This window comes from Oryzias melastigma, linkage group LG16 (assembly GCF_002922805.2).
Source record: "Oryzias melastigma strain HK-1 linkage group LG16, ASM292280v2, whole genome shotgun sequence".
NCBI classification, from domain to species: Eukaryota; Metazoa; Chordata; class Actinopteri; order Beloniformes; family Adrianichthyidae; genus Oryzias; species Oryzias melastigma.
The window spans coordinates 2,314,450-2,328,335 of NC_050527.1; the positions used below are offsets into that span (position 1 = coordinate 2,314,450).

At 36.4% G+C, this 13,886-nt stretch overlaps 2 long non-coding RNA genes across 5 annotated transcripts in view; one reads left to right on the forward strand and one right to left on the reverse strand.

Moving 5' to 3' along the window:
* Positions 1–1,285: 1,285 nt before the first annotated feature.
* LOC118599795 lies at positions 1,286–5,552 on the reverse strand. The gene is made up of 2 exons (XR_004949301.1): positions 2,726–5,552; positions 1,286–2,001 (listed from the first exon to the last, which is right to left on the reverse strand). It is a non-coding gene; the product is annotated as an uncharacterized LOC118599795 (long non-coding RNA).
* Positions 5,553–9,644: 4,092 nt separating this feature from the next.
* The window catches only part of LOC112143325, a 174,763-nt gene continuing 170,521 nt past the window's right edge, over positions 9,645–13,886 (forward strand). For 3 of the 4 annotated variants that reach the window (XR_002918717.2, XR_002918716.2, XR_002918718.2), the window contains exons 1-2: positions 9,650–9,844; positions 10,896–11,014. This is a non-coding gene — a long non-coding RNA (uncharacterized LOC112143325). Of the gene's footprint in view, positions 9,845–10,895; positions 11,015–13,886 lie in introns of all 4 variants that reach the window. The other variant, XR_004949288.1, reaches the window with a different exon arrangement.

Genomic DNA, 13,886 nt, shown 5'->3' on the forward strand with positions numbered 1-13,886 from the left:
TTTTACCCACAAACATTTTAATTTAAAATTTTATCCTATGCGAGATGTTAAAAGCTTCTAGAAATTATTTAAAGTGGTAATATTGATCTATATTTATCTATATGGGACACATGGTATTTTTTTTGTCCACCTTCCTAAAGCATCTGTAGCATTTATTTTATGCTCTAAATGTTTCAATCTGCTTTTTTTCAGGATTGTGGTTTGCTTTTCATTCATGTAAATTCATCTCCAAATGTAATTTCTCCTCTACGTGGTCTCTTCTTTATTACAAATATGCACGTTTCTTCAGGTTATTGTCGACTTTGAAACCCTTTTGGATCTTAATCTTTAAGGTTTGTGACTTTAAGTTTAAGACCAAGCCTTAGAATTGGACTTGGAAACCATGTTGTCTTGGTAATTTTTATTTTCAGATCAGAAACCTATTCAGGGATTTTTTTTATTTTTTATTTTTTTTAGACACACTTCATGAATCTGACTCTCATTTCATTAACTTAGTCCCAAAAAATAAAGGAGCGCTCTGTCAGTTGTTGCACATCAGAACTGTGATGCATGATTGACGTCATGTTGTGTGAAATAAATGGAAAAAAAGTGTTGAACTTAAACTCAACAGTATCATTACCTAATAACTTTTTGGACTCGTTGGCCACAAAAAGTTCTAAAGTTTGACAGAATTTGACCAGGAGCAGATGCTTAATGTAAATTCACCTCATAATGGGGAAAAAACAACATAGAATCTGGATGAAAACATGCTTTAATTTGGATTGAACATTAATATAAACACTTTAAAACTGAGCATTCTTGATGATCTTTTTCAAAACTGTCAAAACTCTAATTTTATTGCCAATATCACCACCTCAGCAAATATAAAGAAATGCTGCATTCATGTGGTGTTGAAATAATCTGAAAAATCTGTGTCCGGCTCTGAACTTCAGAAAAACACCAAATCTTCCAACACCAAATACATGCAAAATAACTTTCTGCACTAAACAAAGATCAATTTATTTGTAGTGCACCATAAACAGGGAGCCACAGGGGAAATAAAACATTAAAGATCGTCAATTTAATGTATTCCTGTTTAAATAGTTAAGCCCCTGATTTGAAAGAAAAAGAACTGAGGATTAGTCCAGAAATGTTGGTCAAATACTCCAATCAAAACCATCTTGGTGTAATTCTGCAAATAACCAATAGATGGTGGTACAGGCCAGGGTAAATGCTCCACCATTACATCAAGGGTTTTTTTTCTTTTTCTCCAGAACCAAAAATTGTGAACAAATTCGTAAAAAAGTTTTTTTTTTTTTTTTTTTTCCTGAGAACGGAATAAAAAATGCAGATTTTAATTTTTTTTTTTCTGGAGCACAAGGGGAAAAATAATCCTTTCATAATAACAAAGCAGTTTTATTTCTTAACATCTTTTTACAATTTCTAGCTTTAGATGATCTATTGGTTTCAAGGCAGAACAGGAGAGAAACAAAAACCTCTGGCTGGTTTCCTGCACATAAAAACAACAGTGAATGGCTTCACCCTGCAAGTTATTCACCAGTTAAGTTAAATAAGCCTCACAGCTCCTGCCATGGCCTATTATGTGAGGAGCAGGCGAGACAGTTAAACACCACTTTCACACAATTTAGATGCAATAAAACACTGACAGCTTTTTTATCCACTTCATTAAGCCAGTAATTTCTAATAAAAATCTCCCGCATTAATCCTGCCGATGGTTTCCCCGCGGTTCCTTAAGCTCTCCTCCAACCCCAGCCGCCTTGCTTTGATGCTTACTCAAATAGGCGCTAATTTGAGGTACATTATGCATCCGCATGTACCCCACCCATGCCAAAGAATATAAAGTGTGACACTCGGAAAGATGGTGAATTAAAGCAAAGCGTGATACCTCGATGGACTAATGGCACAGAGGTTAGGTCTGTCAGCCCGTCGGTTTGTTGATCTGCAAGTCGCTCCGCATTCAGCAAAGGGGACGGGTCATGTGAGAGGCTGTGAAGGTCACACCTGCGGGTGGAGTGTAGTTCAGTGGAGCATTTCAAAAAATTATAGTCTAAATGTTTGCTAAATAGGTGTTTGAAGGGAGCTTGTCCAATTGCATGATCAGAACACAGGCCTGGATTTAGCAAGGTAGAAGTTTGGGGGTGGGGGGTGTCAGGATGTGCTGAGAGCTGGGGGTGTCAAATCCCTCTGAGCTCCTCAAATGCTTAAAAATATATTGTTTCCGGCCAGAAATCGATAAAAAAATGTAACCAATTAATCACACTGGGGAAAAAAATGAATCGCGATAATCATCATTAATTTCGTTGCCAACCACTTATTATCTGCAAATGATCACAATATGAAATCACATATAAAACTGTACATTTAAAATGTTTATTTTTAATTAGTTCTGTCAATTGATTGAAAATTAATCAGATTAATCGCACTTTCATGTTGTGATTAATCATGATTAATCACAATAATCACGATTAATTGCAATGCTTTACTAGGTAAACTTCATATGACATTATATAGAAAATATATAAAGTATTAAAAACTGATTAAATATTTATTAATTTGTTAGTGATCATGGTATTCAAATCAATTTCAATTATAAAGCCCAATATCACAAAAGAATTGTGTCGTTGGGCTTCAGTGAGTAAAAGCGGGATAATACCCAACAAAGTGTTGTAACACTGACAGTCCTAATATTCATATCAGTTCATCTATCCATTTATTTATGTCTTACAAATTTTATGTTCGCTTGTCCTCCTGACACCATCTTCTGCATTAACCGGGCAAGGGACAGGCACCGGCAAGACACTGGTTTGTCCCCTTCAATTATCTATTATTTTGTTACATCCGTTTTTCCAATTTCACTTTTTTTTGGGTCATTTTTATATTCTAGTTAATTGTGAATTTTTTCCATGCCTATATCCGGCCCTATCAGAACACAGGATTACATCCGAATCATTCTGCCACAGGAAAGTTTGTTCACTTTGTAGTTTCAATAAAGTTTAGTTTGAATCAAGCTTTATTGTCCATTTTGTCATAGCAACAGTTTGTTTTGCATACACGCAATGTCTGCAGCTTTTTTTGACTCCTTCAACTAACACAGGATGGAAAGCAATGACTGTAAGTGAGATGTGTTTATCAATTCTATATGTGTGAATGTCTAAATACCATTTTCTGTCTTTGAAGAAAATGGAAAAAGCAAGGAGTTTAGCTAGCTGTTTGCTTGTCCAAATGCAGGGCGCACAACATCAACAACACTATTTTTTTTTTCTTCAAAAATCTTTTTTTTTTTACTTGCATTGCAATTCATTTTAACCTTATTGGAACAATCTGGATTAAATGAATTGAATTCATTTTCTTTTCTTTTCTTTTTTTTATTTTTTATTTTCTTTGAAATATATTTTTCAATTAAATCAAATATGCAGAAAATTTAAATAAAATAGCAATCACATATTTACACAAAGACATATTTTTCCTTCATAAAAAATAACATGTGCAGCATAAATTACTAGCTGGAGTTGATTGCTAAAAGATATGCATTTTTATGTATTTATTTATTTTTTATAAAATATAAATTGTTTCTTGATTTTATGCTTAAAAAAAGCCTAAAAAGCGTCAAACTTCTTGAAAAAATTGAGACACTTTGGAAAAATGACCAAAGAATGTGAGTGCAAACGAAAGGATTGCCTTAAAGCTGACCTTTTTTCTGCATACATCAACGTTAGCTACCTAAATAGTGGTTAAGTTTCTAGTAACATGCTTTAGATTAAGCAATTTAAAAAATGAAGCTCCATCTAATAGAAGAAATAAAACAGACTTTTTTCCATCTGTAGATGGGGCTGTTGTCTGCCGTTTCCCCGACAACCTCTCACTCTCCTGTCAGCCTTTGTGCTTCACAGTGGGGAGACACTTCAGAGAGTCTTTCCACATGTGAAGAAGAAGAAAAAAGATGTTGGAGAAGTTTAAGAATCAGCAGAAATGGAGCTGCTTGATGTGCAACTGTAGTTTGCCATTGTAACGGGCTAAAAATTGCATTCCTTTATCCTCCACGGCGTGCCTTTGTCCCCCGCTCTTAATGAGGAAACTTAACCAATATATGAAATGAAGATCCGAGACCACTTTTTTTTTTTTTTTTTTCGCCAGTGATGTCACATTCACTTCCGAAGGCTGGCTGGCCCTTCATCTGAGATCCCTTAGAATCATTACAACAGTGATATTGCCATTATGCTCTTAATAAAACGTAGTGAGCGCTGTCCTATCTCCTATCTTTACATTTTATTAGCCATGCTTATGAGAGATGAGGGGAATGTGATGAAACTAAGTGAGACGTCTCAGATAGGTGACAGAAACTGAGTTTTTTTTATTTAAAGGAAGAGCCAGTCGGGTTAGAGTGAGTGCAATTACACTGCAAAGACAAGGTGCTTAGAAAATGTTGTACAACTGACAGCATTTATGAAGCAGTTCTGGCTGACAAAATCAGAAATATGCTTAGAAATTATGTATAAGTAGATGGGAGAGTTTATGTGTCTTTATGACCTTCATTAAGTACTTTTAATCAGCCTTTTCTTGCTATTTATTTTATGCTATAAGTTAGTTTAACAGAAACTATGATAAAAAAAAAAAACATAAAATGAAAAAAGAAGCAGAATTTACAGCCTTATAAACACCTTTTTGACACTTTTTTGTTGTGATCCAACCGTCCAAAAGGAAAGTACCTAAGAAAAAGTAGTTTTAATTGTTCAGGAAAAAACAATTAAATATAGGATGGACGTTTTTAAAACAAAATATTTAACCACAATTTTTTATTATTTTTTTCACAGTTTTTCCCACTTCACCTCAGAAATCCATGGACTCTGGATGTGCAGGAACAGGACAAGTGATGGGAACAGACAATAAAAGTGGGAGTTAGAGGAGAGGACAGGCATCTCCTGTATTTTCTGGTCAGGCAGCAGAGCGTGGAACAACGGGGCCAGCGGGCCGGCAGCCAGCAGTCGGCTAATGGGGACCAACAGCGAGCCGGGGCCGGGGACAATCCTGACAAAAGGAGCAGCGACAGATGCCATTATCTCAGCCTCATGCAGATACAATGGCAGTGGGCAACACAGACTATGATACTGGCAGACGTGTGTGTGTGTGTGTGTGTGTGAAAAGGTCTATGTGGGTTTAGGACAGACGTGTGTGTACACTGTGAGGTTAATGGAACAGGATGGAGGAGAAGTGGATTATGGGGGAGACTGCGATTTCTTGGGCTCTGCTGCACCCCTTGCATGCATGCATGTATATGCACGTGTGCCATTCATGTGTATTTGACTACATGACCTCGTCCTATTACAGCAAGACAGCCGGATCAGTCATCCGTCCCGTGCTCAGAATTCAGGGGCATCGCGGAAAGTGTGTCACATTTGGTTCCCAATTTCTCGGGGTGCAGTGCAGTTGGACTCAAATTATGCAGCATTCAGTTGAACCAAGGATGTTCTGGTCATTTGGACAACCAAAAACCTGTCAGGGTGGGTTCTTGGAAAAAAGGGGGTGCACAATAGGGAATATGGTAATGCTTTTAGAGGGATTGGCAACAGCAAAAAAAAGGGCCTGTTAAGCAGCAGTTTTGGGGAGGGATAAGAAGTGTGAGCTTTAGCCAGTGTAGTGCGGTGACATGGGACAGCGTTATTGACTGTGGCGGCGCACGCTGACAGTGGATTGTCAGCGCCTGCAGTCATTTGCTAGACTGAGCGGACGCAAGGATCAGACTTTTTGGAGCTTAGAGAATGAGGGGAACGATGAAGAAAGTGAGGAGGAGAGAGGGCGCGGACTGGCAGCCGTAAAAAGGCTTGAATATGCCGCACACACATGCAGACAGTGTGCCGTGGACGCCCCGCTGAGTGTCTGACACTGATGCTGGCAGGCTAATCAGGCTACACACTCCCTCTCACACTTGTTCATTAGTGTTTGAGGAGAAACCAGGCGGCTGTGACGTTCTAGTGACGTTTATTTTTTTTTTTTACCTGCATCTACCGAGGAAGACTTTTTATATGAGATGTCACTGTTTTAAAGTGGAGTTTTAGTTTGACAAACCGTCTTGTACAGTTTCAAGGTACACACATGCAAAAACAGCAGTTTAATCCACAAATGTGGAGAGTTTTAGAGTAAAAAAAGTATTTGAGAATGCATAATTTAAAATTATTAAAGTAGAATTTGTAAAATATAAAAAATTAAAAGCTTTAACACAGGAGCTCTCGTGTTTATATTTTTGATTTACTGTAACTTTTCAACCGCTTTTCTTCTTCAGAATCTGCTGGAATTATGATGATCGTGTAAACGGTGGAAAAGTTACAGTATGTTAAAGATTTTGTGTTTAAGTGTCACCAGCGACGCCTCAGGTGTTAAAGAGTTAAATAGCTGGTCTGGTGCAAAAAAAACAAACTTTATTTGACTTTTTAAGTCTTACCATGTGATTTTTTTTTTTTGTGACTCACTTTCTTTAGTGTGTTCAAACCCGTGTTTTTTTTTATTTTAAAACTTTCAAACAGTCCAGAAACATGTTTCATAGGTTAATTGACTCTAAATTGCCCCTAGGTTTATATGTGAGTTTTGAAGTACCCCACTGTTACGTCCTGATGCTGCTGTGCCATCCTGCTCACCTAGGTGGGAGGCGGGGCAAATGATTTTAAATAGTACCTGCCAGGACACAGTTTCTTTGTTTCCCTTATTTAATAAACAGTGTTCCCTTTTATTCTTGACAGTGTCCAGTTTTTATATGTTATGGTCCCCCTTTTTCATGTTCCCTAAGACCCGAGGCAGGGGGTCGTAACACCGCCTTCGAGGCAGTGTTACTAACATGTGCTGTTCCCCTGATGTATTCATTCCTGATCCTATCCATCCTGGTCACTCCTAAAGAGAACCTCAGCATCTTCATCTCTGCTACCTCCAGCTCTGCTTCCTGGCTTTTCCTTCCAGTGTCTGTAGTCTGAACAACATGGCTGGTCTCACCACAGTTTTGTACACCTTTTCTTTCATTAGAGTTTAAACTCTTCCATCACACCTGACACTTTTCTCCACCCATTCCAACCTGTCCACACTCTCCATTACTCTGTACTGTTGACCCTTAATACTTAAACTCCTCCACCTTCTTTATCTCTTCTCCCTGTAACCTCACTCTTCCACTTGGGTCCCTCTCAATGTCCTCTGTCTTCATTCCTCTCCTTTCCTGACCAAACCTCCACCTCTCTAGCTCCTCCTCCACCTGTTCTCTGCTCTACAAACCACAATATCAACTGCAAACATCATAGTCCACTGAGATTCTTGTCTATCCTCATCTGTTAGCCTTTCCATTACCATTACAATGGCTAGATAGTAAGTTGGCAAATAGTGCTTTATGTTGTTGCTCTAGTCAAGTGTAGGGGTCTACAACCTTTAACACTTAAAGAGCCATTCGAGTAGATTTCTTACTGAACACAACCCAGGAGGAGCCACAAAGTCTGAAAAATAAAAACACTGATTTGCATCCATGGAAATTTTACTATTATCAAATAAATTAACTGATGTTTTTTGGCATAAATAAAATATACACCTGAAGAAAACACCATAGACACCCTGTGTCACACAGGATCATCTTGATGCAGCAAATGTAGTAGTAGGTAGCTTAGTGTCAATAGTGATATAATATATATATATATTTGTGGTGCATCTCAGTCTGAAATTTGTAACCATAATTAATTTAGAGCAAATTAGGTGACTTCTTATATTTTTTGAACCATTAGGCATACTTAAAATCTTTGAATTTATTAAAAAATAGAAAATCTGCTGGATAATCTTGTGTGACATAATTCTGGTTGTGTTTTTAATTCTTTATTAACCAAAGTGCCACATGAGGCTCTGGAGCCGCAGGTTGCAGACCTCTGCTCTAATGCATAAAAGTACTTTATTTAGAAATTTATCAAATTAAACTTTTGAGCCCTGCTACATGATTTGTCATAACCATCAACTACATTCTGTATTGTGTTCACATCATTTTCTTACCTTGAAATTAGGCAAAATCTTAACAATCACACCTTTTTTTTGAAAGAATAATACTTAGAATAAGCTCTGCTATGATATTTATGTGGGTTGCAGCGTGAAGGCTCTGGTTTGAATTCCGACTGGGATTTTTCTTTGTGGAGTTTGCATGTTCTCTTCTTACATTGTTTTTTCTTCCTCCCACAGTCCAAAAACAATGCTTGCGGTCTCTAAATTGTCCCTTCAGATGTGCATTTGAGGGCCTAACAGTAGCTGGATAGGCTCCAGCAGCCCTGTGATCCCTAAATTGGATCCAGAAGGTTCTGAAGACGGATGTTTGGATGTTAAAGAAAACAGAAATCTGTCTATAAAAATGTTCAGCGGGAGCATCCAGGTCGTGTTGAAGGACCTGAATACAGAAGTGGCTTCTAGGTTTGTTAGGGGATTAACATGGCAGCAAGATGCAGATAAGTTGGTGTGTTTCTGAGCTCACTTCTTTCTGTAAAAAAAACTTTGAAAACTTGGATGCACTTTCTGACTCTTCCTGCTTTCCTTTCTTCCGCCCTTCTTACCTTTCAATCTGGCATTCATGCTAATGACCCTTCTGTCTGCCCTGGAAGTTTCTTATGACCCAACTTATCAACACCGGACAGGAGTGAAGGTATTTTTAAACTTACCTGGACACACACACACACACACTTGCCTTCATGCACTTTTTTACTATTCAGTAGCCTTGTTGAGAGCCTGTGCTGAGAATGTGATGTGTGCTAATGCATTCAGAGCAGAGGTGAGACTAGTCCATTCGATTTCTGTAAGCCAACAGTGGGAACACCAACCCCAATATGGTAAGCCAGGAAGGAGAGTGTGTTACAGTGGCTGAGTAATGAGAGCAAGGAGCCCCTAGTCATTCCCCCCCACGCACACACCGGTCTGTGGGAGTGTGTGCAGCAGTGTGAGACTCCAGCAGAGTCTGAACAGTGTCGGGCTCTCCTGATGGTGATGCTGTGTGAAGTGCAGACCTGTTCGACACCATCTCCAGCTGCTGCTGGTCTGTATTCAAATGGCTCCACAAGACAAAAGCACACTGTCTCTTGGTTCTTATTAGACTCAGTTTTTTGGCTCCAAATTTTTTTTTACCTCAAACCACTGACTCATCTTTCCCCGCAGCATCCCACATCGGGCTTGTTTCCCCTTTTTTGCCTCGTTCCTCCGCTTGTCATGTGTTGTGCTCTTCTGGATTTTGGGCTTCACTTTATAGCAAAAGAAAATGACAGCAGATAGGTGCTTAAGGATTCATTATCCCTTTTCTGGATGCCATTAATGTGGACAAACAGACAGATAAACAGATGAAAACATTTTTCGTATTGTATTTACTGGAAATTTACATCTTCTTCTCAATAGGAGAATGTGGAGAAGATGAGTGCGGTCTTTCATAAAGTTTGTAAAGTTGTGTTTAGTGCTTCATAATAAGACAATTGTACCAGGATGTGATGTCAGAGGTTAAAATCAGATGAATGAACAAAGTATTTCTCTCTACATTATTTAAGAAGAAAATAATTTCACATTTACTCTAAAACATAAACAAATATGTGTTTGTGATGTTGTTATTTGTGAGTAAAGTAACACATCAGTTAAAAAAAGGAAACTAAAATGTCTGCATCACAGCTGTTTATCATCTCAGCTAATCACTCTCAGAGTTGCTCCCTCAGTGTAACTTTTGAACAAACTGCTCCAGAAAAAAGGAGGATTTTTCTAAAATTGGGTCAAATTATAAAAGAAAAAGTAAAATAAATTGAGTTGTCTTACTTTTGTGCAAACCTCATCATGAAAGACTGGAGTAAATCTCAAATCTGTAACAGAGGTAAGCTTTTTGACAAGAATCTGCCTGTTTTTTTTACATTCCTGATGACTTGAAGAGGTCTTTTTAACGCTTTATTTCCTCCAGAATAGACAGATTTCAAATACTTCTGATCACATATTATCTTATGGTGTCCAGAGCTGCACAGTTATGATCTAATTTGGCACAAAGTGTCTTTTATTTTGATAGGATATCGTATGAGCTTCTGTGAAATGTAAAGAATAATTTCACATTTTGAGAAAATAATAGTTTCTCTTTATTTTTCTGTTTTTATTCATGCCAGAAAAGAAACATAATTAATATTTTTTATTAAATAATACATTTTAATGAATGGACAGCAGTATCAAAATAAGACTTTGTGGTTCCTGCTGGGTTTGGATTAGTAGAAAACAAGTCAAATGGCTCTTTTACTGTAAGGTTGCAGACCTCTACCTCAGTTAAATAAAGAGAATAAATAAACTTAGAATAACATGTTTTCATTAGTTACTGGTGACTATGTAAAACCAAGATCAAAACAGCTATCTATTTATGTAAATTAATCCATTTGCATGCTTTCTGCAAAACCTATCAGGAGCAATTTTTCTTTTTTTTATTTGATTTACCAAAAAATAATTTAGATAATTACATTTTTTGGAGGGAAGTGGTTAGAAAAAAGGGTATAAAAAGCATTAAATTTCTGTGGATTTGACATGTTTCGTTTTGATAATTGTAAAACATATAGGTGTCATGTGGTTTGTGTCTAAATCTTTATGGTTCAATGTATTTTGTTAGAAAACCTACTTATAACCTTTTATATTTAATTGTTGGAATTCTATTTTTTTTTGTAAATCAAAACAAACTTTTGGTTTTTGTCTAACTTTTTACTGAAAATTATTTATTTATACTTTAATAAAAATAAAAATACTGTCAGAAAACTAAGAATTTAAAAACACTGAAGTTAAGAGTTAGAACGATTTCAAAGTTAAATATTAAATTGGAACAGAAGTGCCATCAAATAACTTGTTAAAAACAAAATATAACCTATTTTAATCATTTTCTTTTATCTGGAGAGCAGGAGACGCTATGAAAAGAAGACGGATGAGTTGAGCTACTTTTGGTTAAAAAGAACTGAAGATGAGAAGAAAGAAGGCAAACAAAAGACCACAGAAGAAAGACGGGCCACCAATGAACAGAGTGAGTAAAAAATGTTACAATTTTTTTCTGAAAAGAGCTTTAGTTTCATGAAAGTGCCTTAAAATCAAACCGAAAAAGGAAATCTAAAAGAAATACATTTCAGATCCATATTTTGATTTGAAAAAATCTCCCTTTGTTGAGCAAAATGTTTTTGTTTATTGGCAGAATTCAAACTCAAATCTTAAAATGTGCAACTAAAAGTAAACTAGAAGTAGAAATATGAATACATTTGGAATTTACTGTCAAAGTTTTGATTGCTGAGCTGTTTCAGAAAGAAAAGACTAATTTTCTTAGATGTATTTATAACTTGTTTTTTTTTTTTTTAGTTTTTGATAATAATAATAATAAGAATCAGCAGTTTGTGTTGCATTCTGTTAATACTGCAACTTTTCCAGGTTCGTTTTTTCTGAATTTCCACCAACAGGAATCCTCCAACATAGAAAAACAGACCACAAATGGACAAAAATATTTACAAAGTTAAACAAAGTTAAATAGCAAAAAAGAAAAAAAAATCGTCCCAGGGCAGAAATTATAAATAATGAGACTTATTTAAAGTTATTGCACAATACATCACAGCTGCCAGAAAGACTTCTGCGAGAGATAAATGTGGCTCTGTACTGCAAAGTGGTGTTAGTGGCTTCGGGGAGGGAACTCTGCTTTTGCTCCTGGCTTTGTTGTCATGATTTTTACTGGGCTGCATTATCACTGGAAAAAAATGCAGGAAAACTTTTCAGAAAAGATGTTTTCTTGTGTATCAGTGCTTATCTGTTCTATTTCCAACTATAAAAGTCGTTTTTTTTTTGTTGTTTAAATCACACAAATAAGATCAGTGAACGGATACAATGACCCTAAACTCACGGATTTAGTTATTACTTTTATGATTATTTTTATTTGAAACGGCCCGTCCTGCAGCTGACGGGGACTAAAACTTTCATGCATGCCTCGATGGGGAACAGCTGCAGTGCATTACCTTAATAAAATGCACAATTGTAAACCGTCAGATCTTTTCCTGCTTTAATGATGCGTCTTTGATATTTATCAGTTCGTTAATTTAAGCACTCTCGGTGTCGGTGTGCTCCTCCAGTCTTTGGCTGCTGCAGCCTTATTGCTTGAAGCGAGCTTGAACTCATTTTTTAGTCCTAAAAAGATCCGGATGAGCAGATGAAAAGATTTTTTCCCACAACATATTGTGCACAGCGCTGAACAAAAAAAGAGATATCTTAACATGAAAACCACTGAGTAATTTTTACTTGAAAAGAAATCTTATTAGACATCAAAATCAGGAAATAAGGAATTCTACACAAGCATTCAAAACGAAAAAAATTAGATAAAAAAACAAAAAAAACCCCAAACTGTTCCCTAGAATTACTTCAAACATGAACGTTATACAGCCCAATACGTTTTTTCTGCTAGTTCTAAGCAAATGGTTAGCAGATTTCAAAAGTTTTTATGTACCTAATTGTAGTTTATTTTAATTACAGTGACAAAAAAAAATAGTATAATAAGTAGAAATTGCTAATTTTAGAACAAAATTTAGAGAAAATTAGTCAGTTAACAGTTCAAGTTATCAATTTGAAATCACCACAGACAAATAAGGTGCCATAGTTTAAAAACTCCAAAATATTAAAAAGAATAGCTAAGAGGTTAAAACAATTAAGTCCCATTGATCGTGATAACGATTGAAAAGTTACCGTAAATCAAAGAACATAAACACTGGAGCTCCAGAGTTAAAGTGTTAATAAATCCTCAAAAAATCTAAAACTATCCCTTATTCTTAGATCATAAATCTAAAAGTTTGCTTCCAAAATAATGACAATGGTAACGCTTTATATTAAGGTGTGCTTGTTAAGTATTAAAATGACATGCTTAACATTGGACCAAAAATTACAGTGACATTTTAGTTTTGACTTTAACAAAGGTTCGGATTAAAAATAGTTTGACTTATTTTAACAAGAATTTCTTCATTTCTTGGTCTCAGTTTTTACTGAGACGTACAATTCTCAACGGTGCTGATTTTGAGTAAAGCGTGGAAAGGTGTCGAGGAAAGACAAAACAATTAAAATGTCGTGAATGTCTAAAAACAAGGTTTTAAATCTTTTTATACTATCTGAGGCTCGCTAAACGAAACAGTTTCTAGAATAAGCTGCTAGGCTGAGTGATGCACATGAAACAAACATCAACATTACTGCAGTTTCAGTTTCATTTCATACTTATAATTTTTGAAAATTAAAAGTATTGTTACTGTCACAAAAACAACCACCACCGTGCAATGGGAAGGTATCAGTAAAATCTTCAAAATGAGCTGCCGCCGCCTGATTTTATAAAAAAGAAATCATTTTCATTATCATGAATACAGATGGTCACAGTCAAGTGACCATCAGGCGGGGATGACGTCATTACAGAATTGGGCAACAGTTTGGCGTTGGCAGCTCTGATTAGACGATTTGTGTGTCTCTGATGGAAGGCGTCCGTATCGAGAGTCACCAGCGACCTGGTAGCTCGGGGGTTATAAAAAGCGGGACATTCTCAACTGAGATTTTGCACACACATAATCTTGTCATTTTACAAATTTCATCAGATCCTCAGAATGACATTTCGTCATCACTGGGACCCCCGGTCCATGTCAACAGCCCTCGTCGAGTGTGTCCGGGCGCCCACTGACCGATGTCAAAACATTGTCTGATTTGTTTATTTGTACATTTTTCTTAAAAACCTCAGTGGCCATCACGGGCTGTGTAAAAATGCAACTAATTACAAGTGATGTAGTGCAGTGTCGTTCTGCACAATTTGCTTAAAACTAACATGAAGTGGTGGCATTTTGGAATATGGGATTGTAGTCTTAATGTGGCTGCTTCAATTGGTTAGTGTACCA